This window comes from Fringilla coelebs, assembly GCF_963513975.1.
Source record: "Fringilla coelebs genome assembly, chromosome: 14".
NCBI classification, from domain to species: domain Eukaryota; kingdom Metazoa; phylum Chordata; class Aves; order Passeriformes; family Fringillidae; genus Fringilla; species Fringilla coelebs.
The window spans coordinates 4,955,647-4,970,705 of NC_140040.1; positions in this window are offsets into that span (position 1 = coordinate 4,955,647).

Sequence of the window (15,059 nt, forward strand, 5' to 3'; positions counted from 1 at the left end):
TTCTGTCTGTTTTAAAACCTCAGTACCAGCTGGAATTAACAAGAAGGTCTGAACACTAAGCCTACACTACTGCTAACTTAATCACTTGATATAAATTCCCTTTGGATGATCTCTTTTGTCCCTCTTCTGGAGGGTGACATTTGTTCTCCCAGTCTGTGGTGAGACCACAGTGAGCTGGCTGACCACAGGAACGGCTGCACCTCTCTCTGCTCGCTGCAGATTAGGAGCATGAGAGGCATCTCTGGCTTCTCTTTTTGTCTTTTTTTTTACCCCCATGTCTTACTTGCAGAATGACTGAAAAAGGACAAGGTTAAGATATTTCCTGAATGTAGCATTGTGCCTTGCCCTGCATGGTGCACAGAGGAGGCGGGGAGAGAGGATGAAAAGAGCTGTGGGACAAACTTGGCTCTTGTGCCATGCAACTGCTCAGAAACCAGAGAGTCCATGGAGATTGGGGCTTCAAAACACTCAGGCTGGAGGAGGCAGGGCTGTCAGCTTTTCCTGCACCAGCCTGTGGAATACTTGCTGCTCCATATGATTTCTGTTTCTGTTTAGAAAAGTCTTTTTTACAGAAGGAAGAACATCCTGTGAATATTCTGTATTTATTTGCTAGAGTTTATTCAGTATGCTGAACTTAGATCAATAAAATGAGGAGAAGGAGGGAAAATACCCCAAGATAAAAGAAACTCAGAGTGCTGTGCATTCCAGAATAAACACAGCACTCCTTGACGTGGTACAGGCACTGTTTGTGCCTGGCTTCCCAACAGGGGTTCTTGCACATCCAGTAACTTTGTTTGTATTTTGTAAATTAGCAGATGGCTCTTTGATACAAAGGAGAATGTGTTCCCACATCAGATCGAGTATCTCTCTTCCTCTCTTTCCCCTCCTCTGATATTAAACAAATCATAGAAGACACAAACACAATTGCCAAAAATAAGGCAGAGACGGAGCAAAGAAAAAATGTGTGTAAGTTGACTGTAAAGTTCAATTGACACTGACTGCAGTAAAGCAAAGAATATTACTGATACTCAAATTTCCAACATTTCTGAGCTCCAGGGACCTAGGTACAGGCAACTCGCTTTGTACAACCCTTTTCTCTATTTCCTTGCAGCAGGAGTTACCTAAATCTCATCAGATGGGGGAATTACTCAGGAAAGAGTCACTGCTCAAGTGAAGCAATAATTTTGTACCTGTCATGTAACCATTTCATAGACTCATAGAATTGTTTAGTTTGAAAATTACCTTTAAGATCATCAAGTCCCACCTGTAACCCAGCACTGCCAAGCCCACCACTAAACCATGTCCCCCACAGCCACATCTCTTAAATACCTCCAGGGATGGTGACTCAGCCACTTCCCTGGGTAGCCTGGTCCAGTGCTTCACAACTCTTTTGGGGAAGAAATTTTCTCAAACATCCAATCTAAGCCTCCCCTGTTGCAACTTGAGGCCATTTCCTCTCCTCCTGTCCGCTGTTCCCTGGGAGCAGAGCCCGACTCCCCCCTGGCTCCATTCTCCTGTCAGAGTTGTAGGGAGCAAGAAGATTCCCCTGAGCCTCCTTTTCTCCAGGCTGAGCTCCTTTCCCAGCTCCCTCAGCCACTCCTGGTATTTCAGACCCTTCCCCAGCTCTGTTGGCCTTCTCTGGACCTGCTCCAGCCCCTCAGTGCCAGGGTGGAGCCTGTGTCCTACTTGGTGATGCAGGTAAGGCACCGTGCCTATTACCAGAAGTTGGGCTTGATCTTGGCTGGAACTTCAAGGCAGTAATTTCAGTAAAGTAACAGCAATTAAATGAGACACTTAGAAATTACATCTGGCTAAAGCATGTTCCCCATTGTTCTAAAAACCCCTCTTTTTAATTGCTCTGAAATGTCTTTGGAAATATTATTGCTGCATTAGTCAACTCTCTCCTTGTTTGCTTGAACTCTTGTCTGTACAGATAGCATGATGATAAATTATTATGTGTTTCTTTCTGCTTGTGTGTGTAAACTAAATATATAAGAGAAATGGTTGTTCTTTAGGGCTGGCTTTCACTTTTTGATCTATTTGTACAAGACCTGGTATTATTGGACCATTACTGGTCCTAGTCTATGATTGAACCCTACAAGCACAATGGCACTGCAAATAAATAAATTGCTACCCTGAAGATAAAATTATATTTACTTGCACTTTTCCCTACAGGTCTTTGCACCAGAAGTCTTAAATGAAAAAGTACTTCCTCTGCTATTCCCACATCTTCTGCATCCATGTCTGGCTCCACTGACCTGACTGACAGTGGAGGATTTGTCATTGGCCCTACCAGGAATGAGGGGTCCAGTAGCTGTGATGGTTTAGAAAAAATGAATAAAAGGCTTTGCTCTCCTGAAGCTTTGCCTGACATGGGGCTTGTGTCCAAAGGTGGAACAAAGTATGGGTGCTTTTCCCTTGAGGAGTGGGTAGCAGTTAAGGGGAAAATTTCCAAAGTACTTGTGCAGAGACTAAAAGGGTAGGATAAAACCAAAATGGATTTAATGCTCAATAACAACAAGTATTACTCCAAGGGGAGGAAAAAAAAATTAAGAGAAAAATTTGAATTATATATAGGAAAAATATGTACCATGGAAAATGCATATCTGATACTAAACATGGGCACAAGCCCAACCTTCATTTTACAATCATTGTGAGAGTCTCCATTGACTTCCAGGGAACTTGAATGAGATCCAGTTCCAAATATGGCTTTCTTAGCTCATGAATACTCTTCTTCAAATTAATGATATTGCTTGAACTAGGAAAGTTAGACAGATTTTTGGTAGTACAAGTCTTGCCCTAGGCACTTTATCATAGATATGATTTGAGAGAGTGCCCTTTCAAGGTAATGCCTGGTATTGGCATGCATAAATCTGCAGTGATTTGGTCTGTTTTCTGAGGATGGGAGTCTTAGGACAAATACAAGGAGATAGCTGAACTACCTGGAGAAATTTAAGGAGTCACCAATCTACTCTCTTAATGTTCCCAGTATAATTCAGAGTGTGAACAGGAGATAAATCATACATTGTATTAGTCTGCTCATTTTGACTGTTTAGTGACTGATCCATCCATGGGCACTCCTCCTTCATGCTTTGTATTTATCACCTGAGCATAATTGTGTAGGGATTTGTAAAGGGTAAATCAGATCTGAGAAATGAGAATGTGTCTCTGCACATTGCAGCTTCAAGTCCTGAGCAGTGCTGCAGCTGGGGCAGGGCCACAGACATTCCACAGGATTGTTACAGGGTTTTTGTTTGGTGAACATCTGAGACCTTTTCACTGAGTACAGTGTGTTCTGAGTTAAAACACAAGTCCTGTCTGTTCCTTTGACATACAACTGTGAAACTCATTTTCTGAGACACAAAAACATGAATGGTGTAAAATTTGCATTTTTCATGAATATTCATTTAATATTTATAACTATTTTAGTCTTGCTTACATACTGCCCTTGTTTTCTCATACCCAAGCTGGCTTTTTAGTAATTAATTTGAATTTTGGTACTAGCAAGTGGCATCTCCTATGAAGCCTATTGCAAACGTGGCACATTGTTCTAAATTGCATAATAAATAATCGTCTAGAAGGGTGACACATCCAGCAAAATGCCTCAACTCCCGTTTGACAGGGTGAACGCCTATGTGCTTTTCAAAGCAACTAGTTTAGCACTCTTCATTTACAAAGAGGGAAGGGAGAGGAGAGAGAAATGCTACTCTGAGAACAGCTTGTCTCATGTTGACCTACTTTCTGCACCAATCTGCGTGCAGCCCGAGCTGCTGTTGTGTTGACACTACATATCCAAGCTAAAGCAAAACCAGCGGAATCCGTGGCCTTAGAGATTGGCTCTAGAGAAGACAAAAGGCCTTCTGGGCTTGATATGGCTTTTGGATGTGCAGGCACGGCAGGACTGGGATAAAGAGAGCTGATTTTCAAAACTGACTCCTGTGCTTCCCCTTTCCTGTGAGATTTGAAGTAGATTTTGCTGGCCTAACGAGGCCACTTTGTGTCTAATCTCTGAGGTGCATTTATGGCTAAAGCAGGTGGTGTTGGTCCAGGGAGGCTCTCCTTATCTGCATGGGAGATGTGGTCACAGAACTAATTTCGCTACTCTTATCAGCATTTCCTCTCCTACAGAAAAATCAGAAAATACAGGGGAAGGGCTTTGCCTATGAGAAAAGCAGGGATGCTAGTTTTTCATCCCTTTCACTCCCTTTTACCCCCTAGAGATTATTTGCAGAGGGTGCAAATTAGGGTAACCGCAGAGCTCCCCTAATCTCCTACAGAGGGGAGAACTTTAGTACTCAGCCTGCAGACCAGAGAAAGGAAACCTTTCTTGTATCTACATATCTGTGCAAGGGTTAACCTTGAGCTGTTTGGAAATGATTGGATCTGGAGATTCAATTCATGATCTTTTGGTTTTGTTTGTTACTAACCATCATTAGTTTTTGAGAGGAGATAATTTTTGATGCACTTCACATCTACAACTCCTGCTGCCTGCAGTGGGAGGAGGTGTTGCTACCTCTTGAGAAAAAAGGAGTAAAAAAATATGTTGTGTTGATCTGCATCAGTTTTATCATTTCAGCCAATGTTTTCACAAAAGCTGATCTGTGCTATACAAAGCAAATATTATTCCTTTGCCCCCGAGAGCCTCATGTCCTTTAATGGAAATGAATACAGTTTTATTCTTAGCAGCTTCTTGCAGAAACCTCCAGTAATGTGACTTCCTCCAAAATGTCTTTTTTATGACTAGTTGTAACTTAAAGCAAGAACCTTGTTAATTCTGAGGAGAAGGATGCTAAAACTTTTGTTTCAAAGCTATGGCAATTGCTTTACACGATTCTGAAGTTTGCAATAACTTCATTTATTTATTTATTGCATCTCCTTTGAGAAGGGTATCTGTGAAAGGATACTGGAAAGATGTCTTGAGATCCATTTATTTATTTAGGTCCTAAAGAAATTAAGTTGACCTCAGTTTAATAGAGCAAGTAAAATAATGAGACAAATCAGAGCCTTTAAAAATACCTAAATGAGGTCTAGCAGAAACTACTTACTGCTGGGTGAAGTGTTACTGGGACTTTCTTGTATTTTTTCCTGGAACCCTTGGGGGGAATTACAGCACAGTAGAGTGGCACACGAACATGAAGTTCACTAACCTGCCTCGCTCTGTGTCACTCTCATCCCACAGCACCCTGCCTTTTATGAGCTCTTGTGATCTGCTTTCAGAGTGGAGTAAAACAGGCACCATAGGATGGACTGAGAGTCCTTGGGTAAAGCCAGCCCAGAGCACCAAGTGCAGTTATTGCACTGAACTTCTTCCCTACAGAGATTTGGGGATTTTAAAATTCATTACAATGCAGCAAGTTCCACTTCTCCCTGGAACACCCAAGTGGGTGAAAGTTTGACATCTGTCATTCTGCTCAATTTGTGTTTCTGGTGTAGAGGCTCTCCTGTCCTCCCCACTAAGATTTCTCTGCTGACATTGCCTATTGCTAAATGTTTCTTGGCTACCCAGATTTGCCAGCTGATAAGTCATGTAGGCCACTGGGACAGGAAGCTTCAGGGGCTGTTTTTACTGGTTGCTCCCTGGTTTTGAGAGGCTGGGGTTTGAGGGTTTGGGTTTGTATGAGTTTTCTTGCAATGCTGAACCTCACTGCCCTGAGAACACCTCATGATGCGAAAGTTCCTACACTTCTGAGCCATGAAATGCCATTGAGAGCTCTGAGGTGGTAAGAACTGCTATTACTGTAGCCCTCAAAAACTCAGGTACTTTTTGTTGAACTCTCTGAATGTGCTGTTTGATAATTTTTTGGCATAATGACTGTGTCCTTTGATTTCAATTAGGCAACAGCAGCTTTCCCATTGATATCTGCTAGGAATTAGTAAAGTCAGGGGTAAGACACTGGAAGGAAAGTGATGATGAAATTATAGGTGGATCGGTGACATCAGACAGAATCACAGCAAAATAAATTGGTTCCCTATACCTGCTGTTTTTTCATCTGTGATATTTAATTTACATTAATTTTTAAGCTTATGCTATTTGAGGAATTCTTGTAAAGTGCAAATAATGGTGGGAACTGAGAGTCATGAATTCTAGTCCCACCTTTCTTTCATTCCCATTTGTCTGAGCCTCAGGAGCCAGGACAGTGACCAGGCTCTCCATGATAAGACAACACCTGAGCATGAGCCCTCCCTTTCTTACCCTGACATCTGTGGAAACCCACAGCTGAAGAAGAGTTTCAGGCTAATCCAGCTAAATCAACCAGGTCTCTGCTCTGAGTGGTCTGACTGTCAGGACTCTTCTGATGTACAGAGTGAAGATGCAGCCTGCAAAAAGCTTAGGTAAGGTGCTTAGTCCTCCTGCTTCTGTTTACTGTGCTCTGCCAGGATTCATAACCCTCATTGACTGACACCGGGATTAATTCCTTAGCATCTGGAAAGAGATATGAAAACCTAAAGCAATAATTTTACAATTATGCTTAATCAACACAGTGCATTTAATATTTATTTGTTATTGTGTGAATGTTCATTGACAAATTAAGGACACATTTTAAAACTCCATTAGAAAAGTCAGTAAATATAAAGTCTTGGTTCATCAGTATTTGGTTTATGATCCTGTACCAGCAATGTTCTGCCGTGTCTTTTATGGATGTAGACTGCAGAGACCCAATGCTTTAGTGACTTCTCAAGCAACAAAGCTCACAGCCCAGTTCTTTCTCAAATTTCGAGGTTTTATTTGATTGTGGTGGGTTTGCTTCTGCTGAAAGTGCAATCAATACCTTGTATTTTCAGTACCATGAAGATGAAGAAGCACATAACATTTTTCAGCAGTAGTATCACTTCCAGCAGGAATAGAACAAACAAACCTTTTTAGCTGTTTACATGAATAGACTTTCAAGTGTATCCTCTAGTTCCCCTGGGAGGTTAATTTTTAAAACTTACATCATTGGAAGACAAAACTGAGTCAGTGAAGTGCCTTTTTAAAGAGTTGAATGAATTACAGGCTCTCATCCTGCCCAGGTCAGCTGCTGCATATGGATTCTGTGTGACACCAGCACTGTACTGGTGACCAGTCCTGTTAGAAAACTGGGCTGCACTCCCTCAAATTGCCCATGGCCTGCTTGGACTGTCACACCTTGGCTCTGGTCCCTTCTGCTCAGAGCTCAGCACCTCCAGGGTCCCCCATGGAGGTCTGGTTTGGGGGTTCTGCACACTCTCCATCCTGGGCTGCCCCTCTGCTGTGCTGAAGTTCTCCTGGGTGCTGTGGAAGCTGGGCCCAAGCATGCAGGCACAACTCAAACCACACCTGGAAAGTGTGTGCTGCCCCAAAAGTCACTAATTCCTTTAGTCACTCCAGTAAATCTCTTCCCACAACAAGCATGCACCGGGAGTTGCTCCTGCCCAAAAGAGACCTGTGGGAGAACATCAGTGTCAGAAAGGTTAAGTAACTCAGTCCATAATTGCAGGGACATGTCTATAATTTCAAGTTCTCTGTGCAGAAAAGGAAGGCTTTTCTTTCTGTCAACCATGTGGCAACAGAATCTGGCCATCCTGTGCAAATCTTGTAGATGTAATAGATTCCTCATTTGACACAGGTTTTCAAGCCAAGGTGATTAGTAAGTCATAAATATAATGTTAAAGTGATCATTTAAAGAAACAACATTTGTGATTTTAAAATCCTAGGAGATGAGGTTTAATTTCTCCAGCCAATCTGGGAATGTAAAAGATTTTCCTGCAATGCCTTATTGATATAATTTGACCTTGCTCAGCATTGGAGCTCCCTGATGGAGGTGGGGGGGGAGGAGGGTGTGTGGACACACATGCAAAGTGCTCTTACTATGCCTGTATTCAAATTCTAATTCCATATTCTTGTAAGAAGATCTCACTGGGAACCAAAAATAGCACAGACAGAAAATATTCTCACTAGGTGATTGTCACACAAATAAGAGCAGTTTCTCTTTAACCCATTCTCTTATCAGCTGAGCTCTCTGCAGGCTCCTCATCTCTGCTGTGCTTTGCTTTAGCCATTGGCCAAGAATCTATTCATGAAAAGCAGCAATTTAATGGTAATAAATATCTCTGTGGTCGACAGCATGCCACTAAGCTGGATTTAATGAAGTGTGCTTACCTTGTTTTAACAATATAAAAATGTTGTTTCAGCTATGGTAATTTGCTGTCTTTGTAGCAGGGTGTGTTTGAAGTTTTGGTGAAACTGTTTTTTCTGGGTCTTTTCTAGCTTTGAACATGCCCAGTTACATCTGCTACTGCTCTGTTCCTTTCAATGAGGTAGCACAAAATGCATGCCTAACCCAGGTTCTTCCTGCATGTCACAATTTCCTGTATAGAAAGAGAAGGTGATGTATAGAAATTAATGGTGATGCCTTTATTTATTTTTATTACTGCAAGACCTGCAAACCTTGGTTTTGAAGGAGACTGGGCTGTGCTAGGCATTATAAATACATATAATAAAAAGGTTGTCCCCTTGTCCCTTCAGTAAGCCTATCCTCTACCTACTGTAGGGGGATGACAGAGGATGCTGGTGGAGGGTGCAAAGAAACCACAAAACTTCAACACACAAAGCAGCTGAGCACTTGTCTTTATAGGCACCAGGCAAAGTAGAGGCATGAGGAAGAGAAAACCTGACTTGTTCAAAGCTCCAGTGAGTGGTGTGACCTGTCAACACCTGCACATCTGAGGTTGAATCTGATCAGTGCAAGAAACAGATCCATCAGAGAGGGGGCCCACAGGGTGGAGAAGTGGTGTGTTAGACATGGAGGAGGTGAAAAAGGGAAAGAGGGGAGTTGATCCCATGAACTCCATTTTATCCAGGTTGTTTTGGGGGAAATGCACACTGTGGAGTGTTAACAGTGGTCTTCAAAGGAGCTGATCTGTCAAGATGGCATTTTACAGTGGTGTGTTAATTCCTGGACTTCCGTGGTAGACAGTTTCATACAAATGTAAGCTACCATTCTGTTCTTTTATTTGAATTTGTTCATAGATTATGAAAAAGAGCTGATGGTTGTATATTTACCACACAACAGATGTTCAAAGTTCTCAGGCACATCATCTGCCCAATTGCCCATGGCTTTGTCTATTCCAATTATTTTTTCCCATATGCACACATTGGATTGCATTCCAGCTCTGAGACAAAGAGGGGTTTAGTTTTATTCCTCTACAGAACTACTGAGGTCCTTTGGGCTTCTCACAAGGTCTGTCACATCCCAAAGAGACCTGAAAACTTGCCCATGGCAGTTACCTGTAATGCCTCAGGCTCCCAGTCAGATGGTCTGGTGATACCTCTGCTATGAAGCTTTTAATTTTGGGTGTGATCCTCAGCTTGTCCATGGTGCTTTATTCCAAAGAGGATGCTCTAAGTTGGATATTCCAGCAAGGCTGCCTCATGCTGGCTGTGGGAGAACTTGGAAAAAACAGACTCAGGAAGTTGCTGGATCAGCTGAAGTTGGTAGAGATTATGTGGCAGAGACTGAGTGCAGGAACAGAGAAGGGATGCATGCTGCCCACAGACAAGCAAAAATGTTTTTACCATCATAAGCAGCTGAAGAACTGCTGTCCTCTCTGTTTTTTGGTAATAACCTTGGATGTCTCTGAGACAAGGGCTGCCAGTGAGCCTCAGTGCTGAGAGGGATTTAGGAGATACACTTCCCTGAGAAGATGCTGATAGGCACCTTCCTGGGGACACCTTGACTCTTCCTGAGGTAGGGTGAGCTGCCCTCCTGGGATTTGGAAGCAGGCCCCACAGGTTTTCCTTGCAGGCTGAGCTGATGTGCTGCTCAGCTCCTCTTTGTGTCTTTGTGTCCTTGGCAGGAGCCTGTGCTGAGCAGCGCTCGCTGGGGTTGTTCTGGCTCGAGCAGCTGAGGCAGGAAATCTCAGAGCAGCCACACTTGTTGTAGTGGAGCCCTGACTCAGAGAGATGCAGTCCTGCAGGGAGCTCGATGCCATCAGAATGCAGAGTAGGCTGCAAAAACCTTGCAGGGAGCGGAGAGAACACAATGAGCTCGGAACAGCCGGGTTTGACATTGGACAATCAGCCAGGCACAGTGCAGCAGCCTGGGATCATCAGCCATGCTGAGAGGCAGGGGTAATTAAGCACACACAAAGATACCCTGCAGATATCCTTCTGCAGCTCTTAACTATTCTTAGAAAAGTTTTCCTAATATATAGCTTATATATTGCTCCCTCTGAATTAAATGAATTCCTGTGTTAGTGGTCTCATATTCTTGTTTACTATGTTGGAAGATCGTATCATATTCTCCTGAGTCTCCTCTTTTCCAGACTGAGCAAATAGTGAAGAATTCAGCTTTGCCCTATAGGAGGATATTTTCCTCTAAAATTTGTCTGCATTTTGGTTAAAATATGATGTTCCAAATCTTACCACAAGAGAAGTTTCACTAACGCTTAATGAAAGGGAGCAATTGCTTTTGATGTCTGACACGGATCGGTTGTATTAATACATCATTGGATGAGCTTTGCTCTTTTTGTTGCAGTGTGTCAGTATTGAGTCATATTCCACCTGGGGTCCTCCATGACTCCCAGCACTCATTTTGCAGAACTCTTATTTAACCCGTTATTTCTTATTTTGCATTTGTTCTTTTGACTTCTTCTTTTCCTGCTACTTCACACTTGCTTTTGTTGAATGTCTTCACTTGATCTAAGGGTCTTTATTCAATACATCAAGACTAGTCTGAATTCTAGGATAGTCTTTCAAAACAGTCACAAACTTCCCCAGCATCTGCACCTTCTGCACTGTCCTTTCTGTGAGCTGAGTCATTTGTGAGAATACTGAATCGACCTGGATTCAGGACACTGAATCCTTAGGGCACCTTGCTTGATACATCCCGCTACTCTCAATACTTGTGGGGGGAAAAACTGGTGTTTGAGCATAAACTGTGGCCTCAATTTGGGAACAGTGAGGCGTTAGGGCAGCTCATCTCACCATCTGACGCAAAGCCTCGGCTTTATAAAACGGGATGGGCATGAAAATACATGAGCATCATCTGTACCAAGTGTCCCGTGCCTCTGTCCTGCCCTGCTCACAGCACCACACACCATCTTCACTCCCTGAATCCCCACTGTCTCAGAGGGGTTATAAATACACATCCTCCTTCAGTTGGAGAAGGAAGAAGAGGATGCAGATGGGTGAGAACTGTTCCAGTGCAGCTCGCTCTCGCCCGGTGCATAATGAGATCAGAATGCAGGCAGGAATGTGTGGAGGAGTGGAGCTGGCAAGGATTCACCAGCCTGAATTATTCTAAGCCTATTCCATCCCTAATCAAACTGTTTTGCTTTTTTATTTTTTATTTTGGTGTGCAAAGGTGCTTTATGGAACTGTTTCTGTTGGAACATAAAATTCAAGCTCCTTTTACTACAGGAGCAAATTCTAGTTGACAGCATATTGCTTTTTGGGTGAATTTTTGGTGTGCTGGACTTCTTATAGTGTCCTTTGCTCTGGCTATTTCAGAGCACTTGGCATTTCCCTGCTATGTAGCCAATTTACTGGATGCTGGAAAGTATGAAATTGGATCTTCAAAAGGATAATTTCTGATGCTAATATAAATCTAAAAAAAAACCCCAAACAGAAAGGGGTGGGCAGAGTCATATCACATGAGTTATCCAGACTTGTTTACATCCTGATTTGCAAAAGATACAGCTTGACCCCAGTGTAACCTTGATGTCTACACAGGGAGAGGAAGTACTATGTAAATTAGAGCAGCCAAAACAACACAGGCATACAGAAGCTGAGTGTACAGAACAAGCTGGGGAGACACTCGGCAAACACTTTGCTAGGGAGAAGAAATGTGCACCTTTTTTTTTTTTTTCCTTAAATTTGTGGGATATAAATGGCTTTGAAAAAAACCTTGCTAAGAAAAAATGGCCACAGCCATTTTCCACAGTATAGGAACAATGTGTTTCCCTGCACCGGCGATGCCCTCCCAGGGAAGTCCCTCCTTACAGAGGACCAGTTCAGAGTGCCCAGGGAAACCTCCTTGTGCCCAAGCTTTTTGGCTGCAATCTAAATGGGTTTTGAAGATGACAGTAGTCTCCTGAGGGCCCTGCCAGGGGACCAAAGCAATGAACACTGCTTAAATGACACTCATCAGCAGTGAATGGCTGGTGGTGGTGAACCAGCCTTGTGTTAGTTCCACTTGGTGGTTAAAGAAGGGGGAGAGCAGACCAAAGAACTCACCCAGGAGTTCTGCAGCACCACTGGGGCCATGCAGTTCACTCTCCAGTTCTGCACTGGGACATGCCTGTGTGGCCCACCCATGAAGAGACTGAGAAAGAGCTCTAGAGGGAAAAGAATGTCATTTTTGCTGTGAATGAAAAGCTTTCCATGCCACTTAAGTTCTAGCCATCCCTAACTCTGTACTTCCCCTCCTGAGGCTGAGCCTCTCCACGCTTTTGCCACTGCCTGGGATGTTCCTCCTGTGCCTCGGTGGCATCGTGGTTTAGAGAGTGGAGTCACCTGAGGACTTCTGCTGTGAAGTGATGCATCCTCACTTTCAGCTCCCTCACAGGATCTAGTGACCTCAGAAGGAGCACAGAGGAGGTCAGAGCGGGGCACCTGGCACAGCATCAGCTGCAGGTTGGCGCGGCAGCAGCTGAGCGCGTCTCGTGTCTGACCACAGCCCTGCTGAGCTGCTCAGGGTTTGTGGCTGCAGCTTTCTCACGCACTCCACCATGTCAGGAGAGTGTTATTGTTATTTGGAATCGATTTTAGGAGAGGGTAAGTGATTCCCCTCTTGGTTCTTGAACCCACAAAACTGTTAATCTCTGGGTGGAGGATGGAGTGCAGCAGTTGTGAGCAATGTTTAAAGCCTGGTTGAGAACAGTTGTTTAGTCTGCTGCAGGTAGAGCCCAAGCCCAGTAGAAGTGTGGTTTGTGGGCAGCAGCAGGTTCACAACTAGTGAAGTTTAAGAGGCAGCAATGAGGTAAAATGGGCTCAAAAAAGGGGATAACTCCATGCCCCTGTATTGCCAATATCCTTCCTGTAATCTCCATTAAACAAATTCTGAATCACATTACTTTACTGAAGTGACTGGGAGAGCTCTTACCCAGATGAGCATTGTCTGTTTCCAGGAATAGCAGTTTTCTTTTGTCACATTTCTTGCTCCTGAAGAAACCAGAGTTGTTCATGGAGCAGTACTGACATGAGCTGTGCGCAACTGCTGCATCCCTTGGCTCATCCTGGGCTCACCAGGGGCCACACTCTTCAAGCCTTTCTCAAGATGCTGTGAAGAGTCCACTTGGGGGTCAAGTGCAATTCATGAAGAACCCCAGTGGCAGAATTTGTTGGTGCTGTTGAGAAATAAGAAGTATATTGTGCATAATGATGCCTGTGAACTTTTCATAGCCCTTGCTTGCCTGCTGTCTCCTACCAGCGTATACATACACACCATATACACTAGTGCTTCTCTCTGTCAGAAAACCATCACGGTTTAAGTGTAAAATCACCTTTTGGTATGCATATATATATTGAAGCAAAATATGTTTCCTATGAACAGTGATTGACATAAGAGTCTTCCTTTAAATGCAGAAATTTTAGTTATAGAGACCTTCTGCAGACACTGAACTGTGTTTGTACAGGAGAAATTTGAAAGAAAAAGTAAGTGTGAGAAGAGAAACAAAATCTTTTAAGGCAAAGGCAGGAAGGGAAGTTTAGGAAATATTAAGGCAGTCAGAGTTGCCCTTTATTCCTTGCAGGTCTGTCAGATTTCAGGGGTTTGAGCACAGGAAAACATCATGGAATCAGAGAATGTTTTGGGTTGGAAGAGACATTAAGGATCATCTGGTGATATCCCACTGCCATGGACAGAGACACCTCCCACTACATCACTGGTGGCCACAGCCTGGCCTTGGACACTCCAGGGATGGGGCAGCCACAGCCTCTCTGGGTAACCTGTACCAGGGCTTCACCATCCTCACAGGGAACAATTCCTTCCTAATATCTGATCCAAACCTGCTGTCTTTTAGTTTGAAGCCAGTCTCCCTTGTCATGTCAGTGTATGCCCTTCCCAAAAGTCCTCCTCCAAATCTCTTGGAGCCTCTTTAGACCCTGGAAGGGGCTCTAAGGTCTCCCCAGAAACCTTCTCCAGGCTGAACAATCCCAACACTCAGCATGTCTTCAGAGGAGAAGTGATCAAACCCTCTGATCACCTTCATGGCCTCCCCTGGACTCGCTCCAGGGTCCATGTCCTTCTGCTCCAGAGCTGGGTGCATCACTGCAGCTGGGTCTCACCAGAGCAGAGCAGAGGGGCAGAACCCCCTCCCTCCCCTGCTGCCCACATGGTTTTGGAAGGAGCCCAGGGCACAGGTGGATTTCTGGGCTGCCAGTGCACAGGGCTGGGTCACCTTGAGCTTCTCATGGGGAAGCCCTTCTCCTCCAGGATGCTGTGAATCCATTCTCACCCAGGCTGTTCTGTGCCAGGGAGTGCTTGTGGTCAAGCCCTGCTCCAGCTCTCACCTCCAGCTCTGCTCTGCAGCAGCAGGAAATGTGAGAGGAAGCTGGCTGGAAAGCAAACGTCTCTCTCCAGTGGAGACCACAAAGTTCAGCTAAGTCTGAAAATCTGGCTTTCAGTTCATTCTCTCTTCAGATTTTGACCATGTGGGAAATATTTATTCCTCCTTGCACAGAAATTTATGAAGTAAATGGGAAATGTACCTTCTTAGTATTTAATTTGCTTAGTGATTAAACTAAATTAGTTTCAACCATTGAACAGTTTAGCAAATCTCCATTAATTTTTGTAAGGAAATACTCACCTGACTTTTACTGTGAATTTATATGAAAAGAATAGCTACTAAATCTTCTCCCATCTGTGTGTTTTTTATAAGGGTATTGCTAATGTGAATAATCAGAACCTGAATCCTAATTGGATGCTAATGTGTTAAGTGTAATGTAGCCTCTACTTCATAAATAACAACTGGATTGTGGAGTTAAAATCGTGCAATGACAGTGCCCAGCAAACAACAAACTTATTTTCAGATTTTTGAAGCAACCAGGCAGAATCAGGAACTTAATTCAGCATTTACTCAAGCATTTGGGTGTTTAA